The sequence below is a fragment of the Medicago sativa genome, chromosome 6 (assembly GCF_051527215.1).
Source record: "Medicago sativa cultivar Bolivia chromosome 6, Bolivia_mono, whole genome shotgun sequence".
NCBI classification, from domain to species: Eukaryota; Viridiplantae; Streptophyta; class Magnoliopsida; order Fabales; family Fabaceae; genus Medicago; species Medicago sativa.
In genome coordinates this window covers 66,706,998-66,724,222 of record NC_140754.1, presented here as the reverse complement: position 1 = coordinate 66,724,222, position 17,225 = coordinate 66,706,998, and the positions used below count along the sequence as shown (strand labels likewise).

The 17,225-nt window shown below is 35.2% G+C and overlaps 1 non-coding gene and 1 pseudogene across 1 annotated transcript; one reads left to right on the top strand and one right to left on the bottom strand.

Annotated features, from left to right (window-relative positions):
• Nucleotides 1-1,052: 1,052 nt before the first annotated feature.
• On the top strand, nt 1,053-3,153 carry LOC146916462 (uncharacterized; annotated as a pseudogene).
• A 12,912-nt stretch (nt 3,154-16,065) lies between these two features.
• On the bottom strand, nt 16,066-16,172 carry LOC146916461 (small nucleolar RNA R71). The gene has a single exon (XR_015017106.1). It is a non-coding gene; the product is annotated as a small nucleolar RNA R71 (small nucleolar RNA).
• Nucleotides 16,173-17,225: the final 1,053 nt, after the last annotated feature.

The following is a 17,225-nucleotide window of genomic DNA, read 5'->3' as shown; positions in this document are numbered from 1 at the left end:
TTATAATGAATCCTTCTCTTTCAATCCATTCTTGCAAAGCTTCCATGACAATGAGTAGCTAAATCTCCATTGTTGGGGTTAGAGGTACTTGATCTTAGCTAAACATGTAATCTTTTGATCTTTAAATATATGGTTCTAGCATTTGATTTGATATTTAGATTATTCTTGCACTTTATTGTTTATGTTTGATTTAATTGCTATTGAAAAATACTTTTGAATCTATGTTTAGGATAATCATCTATCAAAACATGACTTCTAGACATGGAAATAATGTTTTGATAATCACCTTTTGTATCCAAACATAATGCTTTTGGATCGTTTAATAGATTGAGAAATCATCGATTGGACGATACGATCGACTCTTGGATCGTTTAATAGTTTGAGACATCGACGATTAAACGATACAATTGAGTTCACAATATTATTTGGACATGAATGATATTGTCGAGGGATACATGATAACATCAAAAAGAAGTTAGAATCCATATATGATCTGTAGGTTATGTGTGATGTTTAATCAAGGAACTCAAACCCTAACAAGTTTCACGCCTTATTAATCTCAACTTTTATTTTCGCAAATTAGTTAACTTAGTTTCAAACAAACAAACAATCAATCTTTAACTTAAAATGATATTTGGTGTCGAATGGTCCGTGATACCGCACTAGTCCCTAAGGAGACGAGACGATACATATAACACTTACTTTTGATCGTTGAAAAATACTACATCAAAATGGCGCCGTTGCCGGGGACTGGCGTTTAGATCTCATAGACATTTCGATTATTTTATCGTTTTAAGAAAATTTTGCACATATTCATTTTGTATATATATCATTCATTATCCTTTGTGTTGCTAATCTCTTGGTTAGATCTTTGAAATCTTTTTATGCAAGGTACAATTCCACCCGACGAATTAAAATACGATCCTGAGATTGAGAAGACGGTCCGCAAGAACAACAGTGAGAAAAAGAAAAAGAAAGAATTAGCCAAGCAAAAGTAACAAGAAGGAACCTCAACTTTCATTCCTTCATTACGTACCATTGAAGAAGAAGAAATGGCTGGAAACAATCAAAATCTAAACCAACCGGAAGATAATCAAAGTGTGATGCCAAGTTGGATAAGTCCAACACGGCTAGCTCATCCTGGAAAGCAAAAGGAGAAACAGATGGAGATGAAATCCGTAACCATTAAACTCATCACATCTCATCCCTTTGCTGGTTTAGACTATGAAGATCCATATCAACATCTCTCAGTGTTTTATGCAGTAGCCGGTACTCTTGGTGCATCGGAAGCCGAGGAAGAAGCTATATTCCTAAGATTATTCCCGCATTCACTCATTGGTAAAGCTCGAGAATGGTGGTTAGACAAACCACCGCAAGTCTTGGATGATTGGAATACACTTGTGAAGGCGTTTCAAGAAAGATTCTATCCGGAGAACAAACATTTAGATGCCAAAACCGCAATCAACATGTTCGCTCAAGGTTCAAATGAGTCATTATGTGAAGCATGGGAGCGATACAAGTCATTGCTGAGGAAGTGTCCGAAGCACGGGTTTTATGATGTTACACAAATCCATATGTTCCGGGGAGGAATACACTCCTAACCAAAGCTTATCTTAGATGCAACTGCCGGAGGTTCATTGATGGCATTAAGTCCAAAGGAAATGGTAGACATCATCAACAAGATGGCACTAAATGATCGAGCAAATAATCACAACCGAAGTAGTGCACAAAAGAAAGTACGGAATTCTTGAGTTAGGATCCACCAATGCAAATCTTGCACAAAATAAAATCTTGACGCAACAACTTGAAGAAATGAAGACTCAAATGAAGGATATGCCTAAACTCATCAAAGAACAATTGCAAAGAGAGCAAAGGCATCAACAAGTGAACTTTTGTGAGATGTGTTCCGGATATCATCCAACGGGCTATTGTCCACCACCACTTGAAGAAGAGGTTAATTTTGTGGGCAACTAACAAAGGACAGGGCAATATCAAGGTCAATATCAAGGGAACTCCAATCAAGGGAGGTATCCGACAAACAACAACTACCAAAGAGGGAACAACAACTATGGACAACCATGAAGGCCTACTGCAGGACCATCTAATCAATAGCCATTCAACAAATTTCAACAATATCCACCTCAACAAGACCGTACTCAAAAGTTGGAGGATACTCTTAATCAATTTATGCAACTTTCAATGGGTAACCAACAAAACACCAATGCGTCCATCAAGAATCTTGAGACGCAAATGGGAGAACAAGCTCAACACTTGAGCCAAATTTCTCAACAATTGGCCAATCAACAAGGAAGAGCCTTCACTGCAAACACACAAAACAACCCGAAGAATGAACAATGCAAAGCCATCACAACCAGAAGCGGCAAAGTGATTGGACAAGGGATTGATGACAACTTAGAGGCGGAAAGGAGAGTAGTTGAAAAGGAAGATGATGAAGGAAAAGAGAAGGAAGAGGATGAGGTACATAGTGATGAAGATGTGAATAATACAAGTATAGTTGAAAATGAAAAAATACAAAAAAAAAAAAATGAAGTAGTTGAAAAGGATGTGGAGAAGGAGACAGGTAGGAAGAAAGAAGTCGGGAAGAAGGTTCCGGCTCACAATCTTCCATATCCAAAGGCTCCATCAAAGAAGGACTTGGAGAAACATTTCAAGAGATTTCTTGATATTTTCAAGAGATTAGAGATCAAAATTCCTTTTGCCGAAGCTCTTGAACAAATGCCAACTTATGCCAAGTTCATGAAGGAGATTTTATCCAAGAAGCGTCGGTACAATGATGAAGAAACCATTCAATTAGACGCAAATTGTAGCGCAATCATCCAAAGGCGGTTACCAAAGAAAGAGAAAGATCCCGGAAGAGTAAAATTGTCGGTGGCCATTGGAAAAATCAATGTTGGTAAGGTACTTATTGAATTAGGCTCAAGTATCAACCTTATTCCTTATTCGGTTGTCAAGCGGGTTGGTGGCCTAGATATAAAGTTGACCAAAATGACCTTACAACTAGCCAACAAGTCCATAACCCGACCAATGGGGATAGCCGAGGATGTCTTGGTTCGGGTTGATAAATTTGTCTTCCCCGTGGACTTCGTGGTCATGGACATTGAAGAGGATGATGATGTACCATTGATTCTTTGAAGGGCATTCATGCTAGCCGCAAGGATGATGATTGATTATGATGATGGTTTGATGAAAGTGCGGCTTGATAATGAGGAAATCAGTTTCAATCTCCATGATGCAATGAAGCACTCAAAAGACAAAGGAGCTTGCTTTAAGGTGGATGCATTGGAAGAAATAATCATGGATACTAGGAAACAATTGCACAAACCAACGACTCTTGAAAGAGTGCTCACCGATGCACTTAATGTTCTTAGTGCGAAAGAAGAAAAGGAGATTGAAGAATGCTTGAAGGAACTTGAAACATTGAAGGAAATTCCTCCAGACAAAACAAAAATAGAGGAATTGAAAGAAAAAGACAAAGTTGAAGAGCCAAAGGTTGAAATGAAGGTGTTGCCGTCACATTTAAAGTATGTGTTCCTTGAAGATGATGGCACAAAGACGGTAATCATTAGTAGCTCTTTGTCAAGCATTGAAGAGAAGAAGTTGATTGAAATCCTCAAGAACATCAAGGAAGCAATAGGTTGGTAATTGTCCAATCATAAAGGCATAAGTCCTTCATATTGCATGCATGAAATTTTGTTGGAGGACAACTTTAAACCGGTGGCTCAACCACAATGCCGGTTAAATCCAACCATGAAAGAAGTAGTCCAGAAGGAAGTTATATAGCTACTTGAGGCCGGCATGATTTATCCGATATATGATAGTGTTTGGGTGAGCCCGGTACAAGAAGTTCCTAAAAAGGGAGGAATGACGGTAATCACAAATGATAAGAATGAGCTCATTCCGACAAGAACGGTTACCGGGTGAAGAATGTGTATTGACTATAGGAGGCTCAATCAAACAACAAGAAAATATCACTTTCCATTGCCATTCATGGATCAAATGCTTGAGAGACTTTCCGGTCAAGCATATTATTGTTTCCTTGACGGCTACTCGGGTTACAACCAAATCACCGTCAATCCAGAGGACCATGAAAAGACGGCGTTTACTTGTCCTTTTGGGATCTTTGTATATAGAAGGATGTAGTTTGGTTTATGTAATGCGCCTGCAACATTTCAAAGATGTATGCAAGCGATATTCTCCGACTTGATTGAAAAGAGCATTGAAGTAATCATGGATGATTTCTCCGTGTTTGGATCATCCTATGATATTTGTTTGAAGAATTTAGACACCGTTCTGAAGAGGTGCAAAGAAACCAACTTGGTGCTCAATTGGGAAAAGTGCCACTTCATGGTGACCAAAGGCATTGTACTTCGTCACAAGATTTCTTCCCGAGGCATTGAAGTTGACAAGGCCAAAATTGATGTGATTGGAAAGCTCCTACCACCGGTGAATGTCAATGGTATCTGAAGCTTTGTTGGTCATGCCGAATTTTACCGGCGATTCATTAAAGACTTCTCAAAGATCGCCAAACCATTGAGCAACTTGCTCAATAAGGATAAGTCTTTTACCTTTGATAATGAATGTTTAAATGCATTTGAAACTCTAAAAGAGAGGTTGACCTCCTCACCAATAATCGCTGCTCCTAATTGGAATCTTGATTTTGAATTAATGTGTGATGCAAGTGATTATGCTGTTGGTGCTGTTTTATGTAACACCCCGATTTTTAATATTAATTGTCAGTATTATTAATAGATAATATTAATATTATTATCGGGTAAAATTAGTGTTATTGTTATTATTATTATTATCATTGAGAGTTGATATTATTAAATTAAATCTTTTGTGGTTATAGGTGTTACGAATAATGAGGAAGTAAGGATAAGTTAACTAGTCGAGTGAATAATTTGAGAAAAACAATTTTTAGGGAGAAAAATAGTGTGTCATTGTTGAAAAATAGAGTTTTAGTAGTTATTAATATTTTATGTGAATTTAAATTATAAAGAGAGGAATGATATAATAAATAATAAAGATAAGAGGTGAGAAATAGAAGTAATAAAATAAGTGGGGGAGAAGGGAGTAAATTATGATAGGTCGAGGGGAGAAAAGTAATAATAATAATAATAATAATAATAATAATAACAATAATAACAATAATAATAATAATAATAATAATAATAATAATAATAATAATAATAATAAGAATTTAACCTAGTTTCCTAGTATAAATAGAGGAATAGAAATTTATAAAACATTATTGTTGAACGTGAGAACCAGAGAGGAGTAGAGAGGAAAGGAGGCAAACCTTAACTAAGGAGAATTGAACCAAAAGTTGTGTTTGAGAGAATTCGAGGTAAGGGGAAGAATCTTTTCACTTTAGGGTATCTTAGTTTATGATGGGAGGGTTGTCTTAAATTTTAATACATTGTTGTTGTTATGATGTGAATTTTGATGAGTGAATGATGATGAACGAATTGAAAGAAGAAATTGAAAGATGACAATTGAGGAAAACTAGTTTAGGTTTTTGAATTGAGGTTTAGTCTTAAAAAGAGTGCATAATCAGGCAGGTTAATGGAGAATAGTGTTTGAATGATAGGGTAGTCATGAAGTGAAGATTAGGGTCGAGTTTGGCGAGCTTAGGGTCGAAAACGGAGTTAGGAAAGGTCCCTTAAGGCTAAATTGCACATGCGAAATCGCAGAAAATCTGTGATTTCTGTAACCGAAACAAAAAATAAAAACTGTCACTTTTCTGTTGGGAATTAGATTTCGGTGTCTTCATGAAAGTTGTAGATATGAATGTTAGCTTTAACTGGGCGTTGGTTTGACCTCATTCCAACATTTAGAACTCAATATATGATCAAAATACTGCACATAGGTCAGCAGGGTCGTGCTCTTTCCGAGGCTTAGGAAATCCAACTTTCGACTCTTTTATGTTCTGAACTAGGTTTCGATGTAAACATGAAAGTTGTAGATATGAATGTTAGCTTTCATGTGTCTTTGGAGTGACTCCAATAAGACGTCAAAAACTTGAGTTATAATCAAAATACTACGCAGAGGTCAGCAAGGTCATGCACTCTATATCGAATTAGATTAAGGTTCTTTCATGAAAGTTGTAGATATTGGTATTATCTTTATTTTAGATTTAGTTTGACCTCATTCAGACATTCCTAAGTTGAGTTATGATTAAAATGTCGCATGTGTGTCATGCTGCGTTTTTCATGAAGTTTCAGCACCACCGTTGTAGTGGACTCTAAACCATCCGTGATAGTATTAGTGATTTTGATAAATCCGTTAGCGTGAAAACTAAAGGTGAGGGTCCTTAAGCTTTACATTTTAATGAGGGAGTGTGATCAGGCATAAATAGAAGCGATTACCTCAGGATAATAGCAAGTCTAAAACATAAACGGTGATAGTGATCTAAGTGAATTTAATGATGTTAAAAGATGACTTGACAAGAGGACGTTAAAAATAATGATCTTAAGAGTATTGATAGTTGGAGAGTTAGAGAGCTAAGGTAATTAAATAACTTATGGTGAATGCTATATAGAAATGTTTAAAGTGTAAAAACAAATCAAGATTATAGTGTAGTCGAGTTAGATGATCGTAGGCGAGATGTAAAGAAAGATAGGGAGTTGTGAATTAGGTAATGAAAGATAGGATTAAGTTAAGATTAGAAGAATAGTCAATGTATAGATGACGACGAATGTGAGAACAAGGTAATAAGATATAAAGTCATTTTAAATGAGAAGAATAATTACGAAAGAGTTAATGACGATGGTGGTGAATTAGAATATAGAGACTAAGAATGAGTAATAGGTTATGCTATCAACAGTAAAGTATATAGAGAGCCTAGAATAGATGATGGGATAGAGTATGTCTGGAAGATGAATAATAAAATAAAATAGAGGGATGTTCATGTAGAAATGAGTCACGCGTAAGGATTGGATTAATGAAGAAAATAAGTGGTGATATAAATGATTGATAGAGTAATGATGAGTAATCCTATAACTATGATAGAGTGTCGATGATTAATATTAAATATATATATATATAATAAATACGATGAGAGTGATGATGATTAATTTATGATGAAGATGAGGATGATAATATTTATATTTTAGTGATGATGAAGATGACGATAACTATATCATTATGATGATGAGAGTGATGATGCTTATCTTTGATGATGATGAGTATGTTGATGATTTGTGTTCTTGCATTAGAGTCGTGCATTTTATTGAGATTCTTGCATTAATATGTGAATTATTTGAATACGTGTATACTTGTGTTACCTGTCGAATTTATTTCTATGCATTCATACAGAGTCTAAGACTGATGGAGTGCATGACTGATGGAGAAGTCCAGTAACATATCTCTAGCAAACTATGATGAGAAAAGTCCAGTAACATAACTCTGGCAAAGTGATGAGTAGGAGTGGTACCACAATCATATAGGTCGTTAGGAGAGTCCATATGCATATATATGATGATTTTGTATTGGGTGTTTGAGTGTGAAGATGATGTGCTGCTGTGATATGTGAAATGAAGAGATTATACATAGTAACTGATGAGAGTGATGACATAGTGGAGACAATATTTTTTTGATATTTACTTAATGTGCATGCTTTTTCTAATAATATGTTATGGCTGGATTTCTCACCCCTTTCTTGTTGTTGTATTTATGGTGTCTGTACCCGTGGGGTACAGTTACTTAGGACGAAGAGATCTAGTTGCTGTACGCCTAGCAGGATACGACGGGAATTGTCTTCCGTCTGTTTCATTTTAGCAATGATTAGATATATAGTTGAATATGAGCTCTGATATGTAACACCATGGGTTGGGGTTAACGTTTAAATTAATTTGATTTTGAGTTTGAATATGGGAACTAATGTTATTTCAATTTATGATCTTGAATGACAATGATAAGATTTATTAATGAGAATAGTGAAATGTTTCCGCTGCTGAAATTTTTAATTAGCAAGAAAATTATATTATTTTTGTGATATAAAGTCGAGTTGTGTAACATCCTTATTATTAAATATATTATTATTATTTAAAATTTATCGATGGAATTAGGGTGTTTTAGTTGGTATCAGAGCAAGTCGGTCCATTCGGCCTAGGTTTTATAATTTTGTTAAGTCTCCACAGGCGGCACGTGTGCAGACACTGTCAAGACCTGATTCCTGTAATAGTATATATAACTACTAATGGTGCATGAAATAATGGTTAATGGAGAGTAGCTTAGCGAGGGTCTGGTTGCTACAAGATATCTAGGGATAAGGAGGGTAAGAATCAGAAGCGTAATAGACTTTATGAGGTTCCGACTGATAAGATATAGTCGAGCTTTCAACAGGAGGTTGTGGGTGGGAAAGGAACGAGTGAGGGAGTATTAGTCCTCGGCGTAAGAAGTTAAATGTTACGGTGACAATCTCGGGAGTAGATAGGTGCTAGTTATAAGTTGAGGTATTTAAAGGCAAAAGCTTGGTATTGATACTTAGCATGGTAGAATGATAATATGGGTTGAAAACTCTCAGTTTGATATTTTAAGTTTAGTTATGAGTGGGTGAATTATATCTAATTATAGACATGATTTAGGTGAGCTATGAGATGGGATGATGGTCATTGGAGGAATGTGTGTTATATAGACAAACATAGGATGTTAAAGTGAAGGGGGTTTTGTCCAGAGTGGTCACCTTCAGTTAATTTTCGAGGGTGAAAATTCTTTAAGTGGGGGAGAGTTGTAACACTCCGATTTTTAATATTAATTGTCAGTATTATTAATAGATAATATTAATATTATTATCGAGTAAAATTATTATTATTGTTATTATTATCATTGAGACTTGATATTATTAAATTAAATATTTTGTGGTTATAGGTGTTACGAATAATAAGGAAGTAAGGAGAAGTTAACTAGTCGAGTGAATAATGTGAGAAAAACAATTTTTAGGGAGAAAAATAGTGTGCCATTGTTGAAAAATAGAGTTTTAGTGGTTATTAATGAGCCTGTTTGTTACGGATTACAATAAAAGTGATTTTGACATAAAATAATTTAGAGATTATATTTTAGAGATTTTGTGAAAAATCAGAATCTATTTTGCATTTGTTTACCGTAACAAAAATCACTTTTTTTAAACAAATAATTTAGTTTGTTTGGATGCAACTATATATAAGGGATTTTTTGTTACAAAATTAGTTCAATCTTTTAAATCATATTTTCTCTCTCCTCTAAAAAAAATCTATTTTTGAGAAGTTGCTCTTAACAACTTCTCATTTGAAGCTATTTTTAGATTCTCATTTTTTTTAAAATCTGTAGCAAACGGATACAAACCTCTTAAAAGTGGTTATTTCTTTAAAAAAAAGTGATTTTTTTCTTAAAAAAGCTATAACAAACGGGCTCAATATTTTATATGAATTTAAATTATAAAGAGATGAATGATATAATAAATAATAAAGATATGAGGTGAGAAATAGAAGTAATAAAATAAGTGGGGAAGGAGGGAGTAAATTATGATAGGTGGAGGGGAGAAAAGTAATAATAATAAGAATTTAACCTAGTTTCCTAGTATAAATAGAGGAATAGAAATTTATAAAACATTATTGCTGAACGTGAGAACCAGAGAGGAGTAGAAAGGAAAGGAGGCAAACCCTCACTAAGGAGAATTGAACCAAAAGCTGTGTTTCCAGAGAATTCTAGGTAAGGGGGAGAATCTTTGCACTTTAGGGTATCTTAGTTTATGATGGGAGGGTTGTCTTAAATTTTAATACATTGTTGCTGTTATGATGTGAATTTTGATGAGTGAATTATGATGAACGAATTGAAAGAAGAAATTGAAAGATGACAATTGAGGAAAACTAGTTTAGGTTTTTTAATTGAGGTTTAGTCTTAAAAAGAGTGGATAATCAGGTAGGTTAACGAAGAATAGTGTTTGAATGATAGGGTAGTCATGAAGTGAAGATTAGGGTCGAGTTTGGCGAGTTTAGGGTCGAAAACGAAGTTAGGAAAGGACCCTTAAGGCTAAATCGCACATACGAAATCGCAGAAAATCGTTGATTTCTGTAACCGAAACAAAAAATAAACACTGCACTCTTCTGTTGCGAATAAGATTTCAGTGTCTTCATGAAAGTTGTAGATATGAATGTTACCTTTAACTGGGCGTTGGTTTGACCTCATTCCAACATTTAGAACTCAATATATGATCAAAATACTCCACATAGGTCAGCAGGGTCGTGCTCTTTGATGAGTTATAGAATAGTCTATTTTAATGCTTTATTTAGTTTAGTTTTAATTAAGATTTGATTTTATTTTATTGAATTTCATTTCCTTTTAGAATATTTTACTTTAAATTGCATTTTATTTTATTTTAGGAACGAATATATGGTGGAAGGTGTCTTGGAGCAAAAGAAAGAGGACTGGAGCAAATACAATGCGAAAATACGAAGATACGGGACAAAAATATAATCCCCCTTACCAGAAGCTTGGCACGGCCCGTGCCAACATGTGGCACGGCCCGTGCCAACATGTGGCACGGCCGTGCTCGACCCAGAATCCTCTTTTGCTGCTTTTCTTCGGGCTCAAGTTACCCTGTTGCAGCTTTACTGTCTTATCCTTTTAGTTGCTTAGTTTCTAAGTCGATTGTAAAGCTATAAATAGAGTAGCTCTCGACCATAAACATTCACCTTACTTTTGCTTAGAATATTTTAATTATCAATAAAAGTCTTTTATTCTTTTACTTTCTTTCTTGCAATTTTACTTTACTGTTATTTTCTCTCTTCTTCCCCCATGTCTACGATGAACATGAGTGAGTAGACTTCTTCGTCTTGGGATTGTTGGGAAGTCTAGTGACATAATCCTAAACAAACCAAGCTTAAACCCTAATTTTATGTAACCCTAATTTCTAATCTAGATTCACCGTCTTAACGTGGATTAACAATTATCAAACTGTGGAAGCGAAAGTGAAGGGTTTGAAAATCGTTAATCCATCATCCCAAACATCAATTCATAAAGCGAGAGCGGAGTTTTGATGTTGGAACAAGTTAATCTAGACAATAATTGCAAAACAGTGAAATAGTCTTTGCAATTATTGAGACACAAGTAGTTTCAGTCCTATATGCATCTTCTAGTAATCAAGTCAGCGAAATAGGCTTGGTTACTAGAAGTAAACTCTCACCGGACTTTCATCGGAAAGGTGAGGGGCTAAGGGAAGCCGGTCTTTAGAAATTAAGGTGTAAACCATGGAATTAGATGTTAAGTCTTGTCTAGTGAAGGATTTGTTATTATGACGAACCAATAATCCCAAGGCTTTTTATTATTATTGTTAATTACTTTCAGCAATCAAACCTCCTTTTTACTAAACTTTCTCTCCTCTAATCATTCTTTAAAAAGTTAATTAAGTTGAACAACTCCCTAGCGGAACGATACTCTACTTACTACTATTACTTCGATAGGCCGTGCACTTGCGGTTTGGCCCTATCAAGTTTTTGGCGCCGTTGCCGGGGAGTTAACTAATTTGATTAACTTTTTCTTAGTGATTAGAATTCTCTCTTCTTCTTTCTCTTTTCTTTATTCTTTTTATTTTTAACTTTTTCTGTTATCGTTAACTTCTTGGGTTCTCAATTTTTTATGCGAAAAACCAGAAATCGAGTTGTAATAATATACGAGATCGAAAGGTATTTGCATAAACGAAAGAGAGACGCGCGAAATAACACCGTCATGGCCAATCGCACTCTCAAAGAGTATGCAACGCCGTCTACAGCTGAGCCACAAGCTGTTATTGTGTACCCAACGGTTGAGGATGACAACTTTGAAATCAAGCCTGCCCTTGTTATACCCTAATTTTGGACCTAAAAATACTAGCTCAATTCTTCTTTTCTTGTATTTCAAGTCATTTGAATTTGTCCTTGATCAATTGCATTTTCCTCTGCATTTTATTTCAATATTATTTGCAAAATTCATGAAAAAGGGTATTTTAGTCATTTCCTGTATCCAAACTCATTTTTAGTCCTTTAAAAATTGTTTGAGCCTTTTCAATTGGTTTGAATAAGTCTTTATTTCAATTCTATGTCAAAATCCATTTCAAAAATTGCATTTGAAGTCATTTTGAGTCAGTTTAGCCCCTAGGGGCATTTTAGTCTTTTCATGTGTTAAAACCCTGTGTAATTTCTAAGATTTGTCTCTGAGTCTTTTAATTTTGCTTGCATAAACTCTTGCTTTAATTCCATGTCAAAAACCATTTCAAAATTGCATTTGAGTCGTTTCGAGTCGTTTTAGTCCCCAGGGGCATTTTGGTCATTTCCCACGAAATTTCGACAGAGAGAGGTTACTTTAAAGTACGTCATTTAAGTAGTTGGTTCGTTTTAGTCCATTTTGTGTTTTTTTTTATTGGTTTCACTTTACGTTTATTCCAAATTACATTTTTTAATTTAATTTTATTAATTTTTTGCACTTTAGTCCTTTCTTCTATTTTTTATTTCTTTAAAATCTTTTCCAATTTGCATTTTGGTCCTCCAAGTCAAACTTTTATTTATTAGTTCTTTTTTTTGGTCAATTGCATTTTAGTCCCCAAAATTTTAAATATTACAGAATAGTCCTCTTTTTATTTGCAGTTTAGTCCACAACTTCTCTTTTTTGCAGGAAGGTCCTTTTGTCCAATTTTCAGTCCAAATATGGTCCAGAGTACGTGGCAAGCGCCCATTGGGTCTCAATCACAGGTGTCAGCCTATAAAAGGCCCCAATCATCACAGTCCCACACAGAATGAAACAACTCAGCAAAATTCAGTGACACATCACCAAAAACACGTTTCCAATCTCTCTCTCTGATCATCAAGGATCAAACACAAAAATTCCAGAAAAAACTTCAAGAACATTCATAACCGAAACCCTAACCATTTTCCAGATATACAATTCCATCAAAAAATCATCAAATCCACACCAAAATCCACCAATTCATACTAAATTCAATATCACAGAAGCATCGAAGTACTCAGATACAACAAAATTCAATGAATTTCACAGATTCATGAAGAAATTCACTTCGGTTCTCAGTGATTCTCTCTGAGAATCTTCATCATTGAACCGTGAATTTTCCTCCTGCAATTCAAGTGAAGGACACGATCACAGGAAGAAAGATCGAGGAAGAGAAGAAGAGAGATCGAATTCGAAGTGAATCAGAGAAGAAGAAGACGAACAACAACGAAGTACTTACCAGAAGCTTAGAGAGAATCCGAGAAGGTTTTCTTCGTCTTCTCACTCGAATCTCCATTCGAAACCAGGTAAGCATACGAATCCTTCTCATTTTTGTGTTTAAATCATCATCGAAGGTTCACAACCGAAAATAAACGGTGAAACAAATTAGATCAACAAGTCCTAAGACTTGTTCGTTCGAAAAAACTGAAAAAGCTTGAAAAGATTTGAAAACCGAAACCCTAAGATGTGGATCTGCCGTGAATCACCGTTTATTTTGTAAAATTAGATGCGAATTTGTAATCAGCATGGAAAATAATACAGATTAGGGTTTCGAATTGACGAACGGTGAGAACACCAGTTAAACCTCGATTTTCAAAGAATATACAAAAAGAGAATGAACGGAATCCGTCGTTCTCATCGGAGAAGACGACGATTCCGTCGTTCTATAAGGTTTACAAGGTGTTCATCATCTTCCTCTTGTGCAACAGCGCCGTTAGGGTTTTTAGGTTAGAGAGAAGGAAGAACGAGAGAGTCTGAAAGGAAGAGAGAGAAAGAAGAGTTGAAAATGAAAAGGAACCGGTCCCAATGTTTTTATAGGAGTGTGAACCAAACCGGTTCACCTGAACCAGTCTGGTTCACCTCCAAACCGGTCCCTCATCCCTTTTTTCACCATCAGATCAACTCTGTGACACGCGTACGTCCTGGATCTTGTGTTTCCATGCGCCTTACCATGTCTATCATATGTCACGCGCTCTCAACCCTTGGATTTAGGGTTTGGGAAGGAACTGGGTTGATCTGAGGGCTGTAAAGCAGTTGGATCACCCAGATCCAACTCAAACTTTTGGGCTTGGGTCTGTGTTTGCTGAACTTCGTTTTCTTGCTAGTTTCTTGCTATGTTACACACTGTTTTGCTGAATCTCACCCCTGCATGCCTTAAAAACTTTGTTAAAAATTCTAGAAAAATTCCTATGTGTTCTTGATCATTTTCTTGATATTTTTGTGATGATGTTATGTGTTAAATCTTGATTAAAAAATGTGTGGTATTTTCTTGTTATTTGTTTACTATTTTTTTTTTGTTAAATTTGTGAAGTTTTAGATGTTCTTGAGCTTTAAAAATCCCTTAAAAATTCTAAAAAAATTCATGAATATTTCTTGTTATTTTTGTGATGTTTCTATGTATTTTGTTCACTGAAAATTTTGTTAAAAAAATATTAACACATTTTCTTGCATTATCTCTTGATTTTATGTGAAAAAACCTTTAAAAAATTGCTCAATTCCATTCTATGCTCTTGAAGATTGGTTGATATACATGTTATATGATTCTATGAATCTTTAGCTACTGTTTGTACATAATTGTGATGCTTGTGTGTGAGTCTTGATTAGTTGCTTGGTTTACAAGTTACATTTGTGAATAAATAATGCATATATGTCTAAAATTCACTTTAAAAATGTCAAGTTCATCATGTTGCTCTAATTCTCATTTTAAGACTTGATTCTAAGCCTTTGAAAAATGTATTAGAATGTGAGAATTTTAGGCAATAAGATTCTTGCATTTTGTGAGTAAATTTTAGCTATATTTTTGCATTTTTTGGCTTGATTTTGTGAAGTTTTCTATGCTTTTGTCTTGATATTTTACTTGCTTTATTTTCTTTGATATCACCCTATGCTACTAAAATTTTCTTGTTCCATGTTTCATACATCATAAGCATATTCTCCATCATACTTTCTCATCCCATTTCTTTTCATTTCTTTTGCTTTTAATTCATTTGTGTGGGATTAAGTTCTCACAAAGACCATAGAATGTATCTAGGCCAATGATGTAAAGGACAATGGACTCTAATGATGTACACCGACACATGCACACACATCACATAGATATTTCTTAGATGTATGGCTAGGATATGCATGTTTAGATGTATGTTTAGGATTGAATGTTTAGATGTATGCCTAGGGTTTACACTTAGAAAAACTCTCTTTTCCAAAAAAATATGAACAACATCACTCAAATCATTTTTTAAATAAACTTTGGGATCAAAATCCCATTGATTTTCCTTTTATTTTCTTAAATAAAATCTTAATGAATCTTAATAATACTTAGACTTTCTTTTGCAAAATAACTAACTCAACCTCACGATTTCACAATCTTATGCCCTTGAGGCCTCTCTCTCTCATTCTTCAAATTCCAATTTTCAAACTTAAAATCAACCAACAAAAACGAAAACATTTTTTTGGAAGAGAACTACGGTGGATTTGATCCCTTAAACGGGTACGTAGGCAAGGAATCAAAATTCCTTCAATTCAAATAAAATAAAAATTCAAACATCTTCTTCTCCCTCCAATTCTTGACTTAGTAAACTCTTAGGTGTAAATATCACTTTTCAAATAGCATTTAAAAATAAAGCGCGCGCGTAGAAAGTAAAGACGGTTCCTATAGGATACTATAGTCATTATGGGTACCTAACACCTTCCCGTAGCGAAAACAACTCCCAGACCTCGATTCTCAAGGGTTTTGCTTAATTTTTCCCTTCCCAAGAAAAAATGAGATGTCAACGGTTAAAAAGGTTCAAACGTAATCAATGTTTGACACCTAAAAACCAAGATAAAACAGCCCTACTTAACTTGGTGCAGCAAAACCAATTCTCGGGATCCCCCACTGAGGATCCCAATCTTCACATATATGTTTTCCTACAAATTAGTGGAACCATGAAGGAGAACCAAGAGGCCGTAAGACTTCATCTCTTCCCCTTTTCCTTAAGGGATAGAGCTAGCGCTTGGTTCCATTCCCTCGAAGTCGGTTCCATTACTTCATGGGATCAGATGAGGCAAGCATTCCTTGCCCGATTCTTTCCACCATCTAAAACCGCTAAACATAGAGACCAAATCACTCGGTTCAACCAAAAAGATGGGGAATCTCTATATGAGGTGTGGGAGCGTTTCAAAGAAATGCTAAGACTTTATCCCCACCATGGCCTAGAGAAGTGGCTTATAGTCCACACTTTTTATAATGGCTTGTCTTATACCACTAAGATGTCTGTTGATGCAGCTGCAGGTGGAGCACTTATGAACAAGAACCACACGGAGGCGTATGCCTTGATTGAAGACTTGGCTCAAAATCATTACAAATGGACCGACGAGAGAGCCATCACTAGTTCTTCATCCTCCAAAAAGGAGGCAGGTATATACGAAATCTCTAACTATGATCACCTTGCTTCTAAAATTGATACACTAACTGAAAAACTTGAAAAACTCAATGTTAGTGCTATCAATTCTGCTTCTACTCCTTCTTGTGAAATTTGTGGTATAACTGGTCATGCTGGTGTTGATTGCCAACTAGGTAGTGCTATTAACGGTTTTAGCAAATGAACTATGCTCAATACAACCAAGGGATGAGACAAAATCAAAATTTTTATAAAAACCAAAATCCCTATGGACAAGTAGCACCACCCGGTTATGCAAACAACCAAAGATTCACTAAGAAATCCAATTTGGAAATTTTGTTGGAAAACTCTATTGCCAACCAAAACAAACAACTTCAAGAACTCAAAAACCAAACCGGATTTCTGAATGATTCTCTTTCCAAGCTCAATACCAAGGTTGATTCTATTGCTACTCACTCTAAAATGCTTGAAACTCAAATCGCCCAAATAGCCCAACAAGTGGCTACCTCTTCCCAAACACCGGGAGTCTTTCCTGGTCAAACCGAAGCCAATCCCATAGCCCAAGTTAATGTCATATCTTTAGGGGGTAGTAAGTTAGGCAAAACTTTTGCAAAGGTTAAAAACATTGGGAAAGAAAGTGTCAAGCCTTTATGTGATAAAATTGTGATAGAAGAAGTAAAACCGCTTAAAGAAAACAAAACTCCATCCCCACTAAATCTTGATAAGCTTAAACTAGAGGGTAAGTTTGAAAAATTTGTTAACATACTTAGGAAGATTTGCATTAAACTTCCCTTTGCTGAAGCTTTGTCTAGGATGCCTGTATATGCCAAGTTTTTAAAGGAAATTTTGTCAAATAAAAGGGCTATA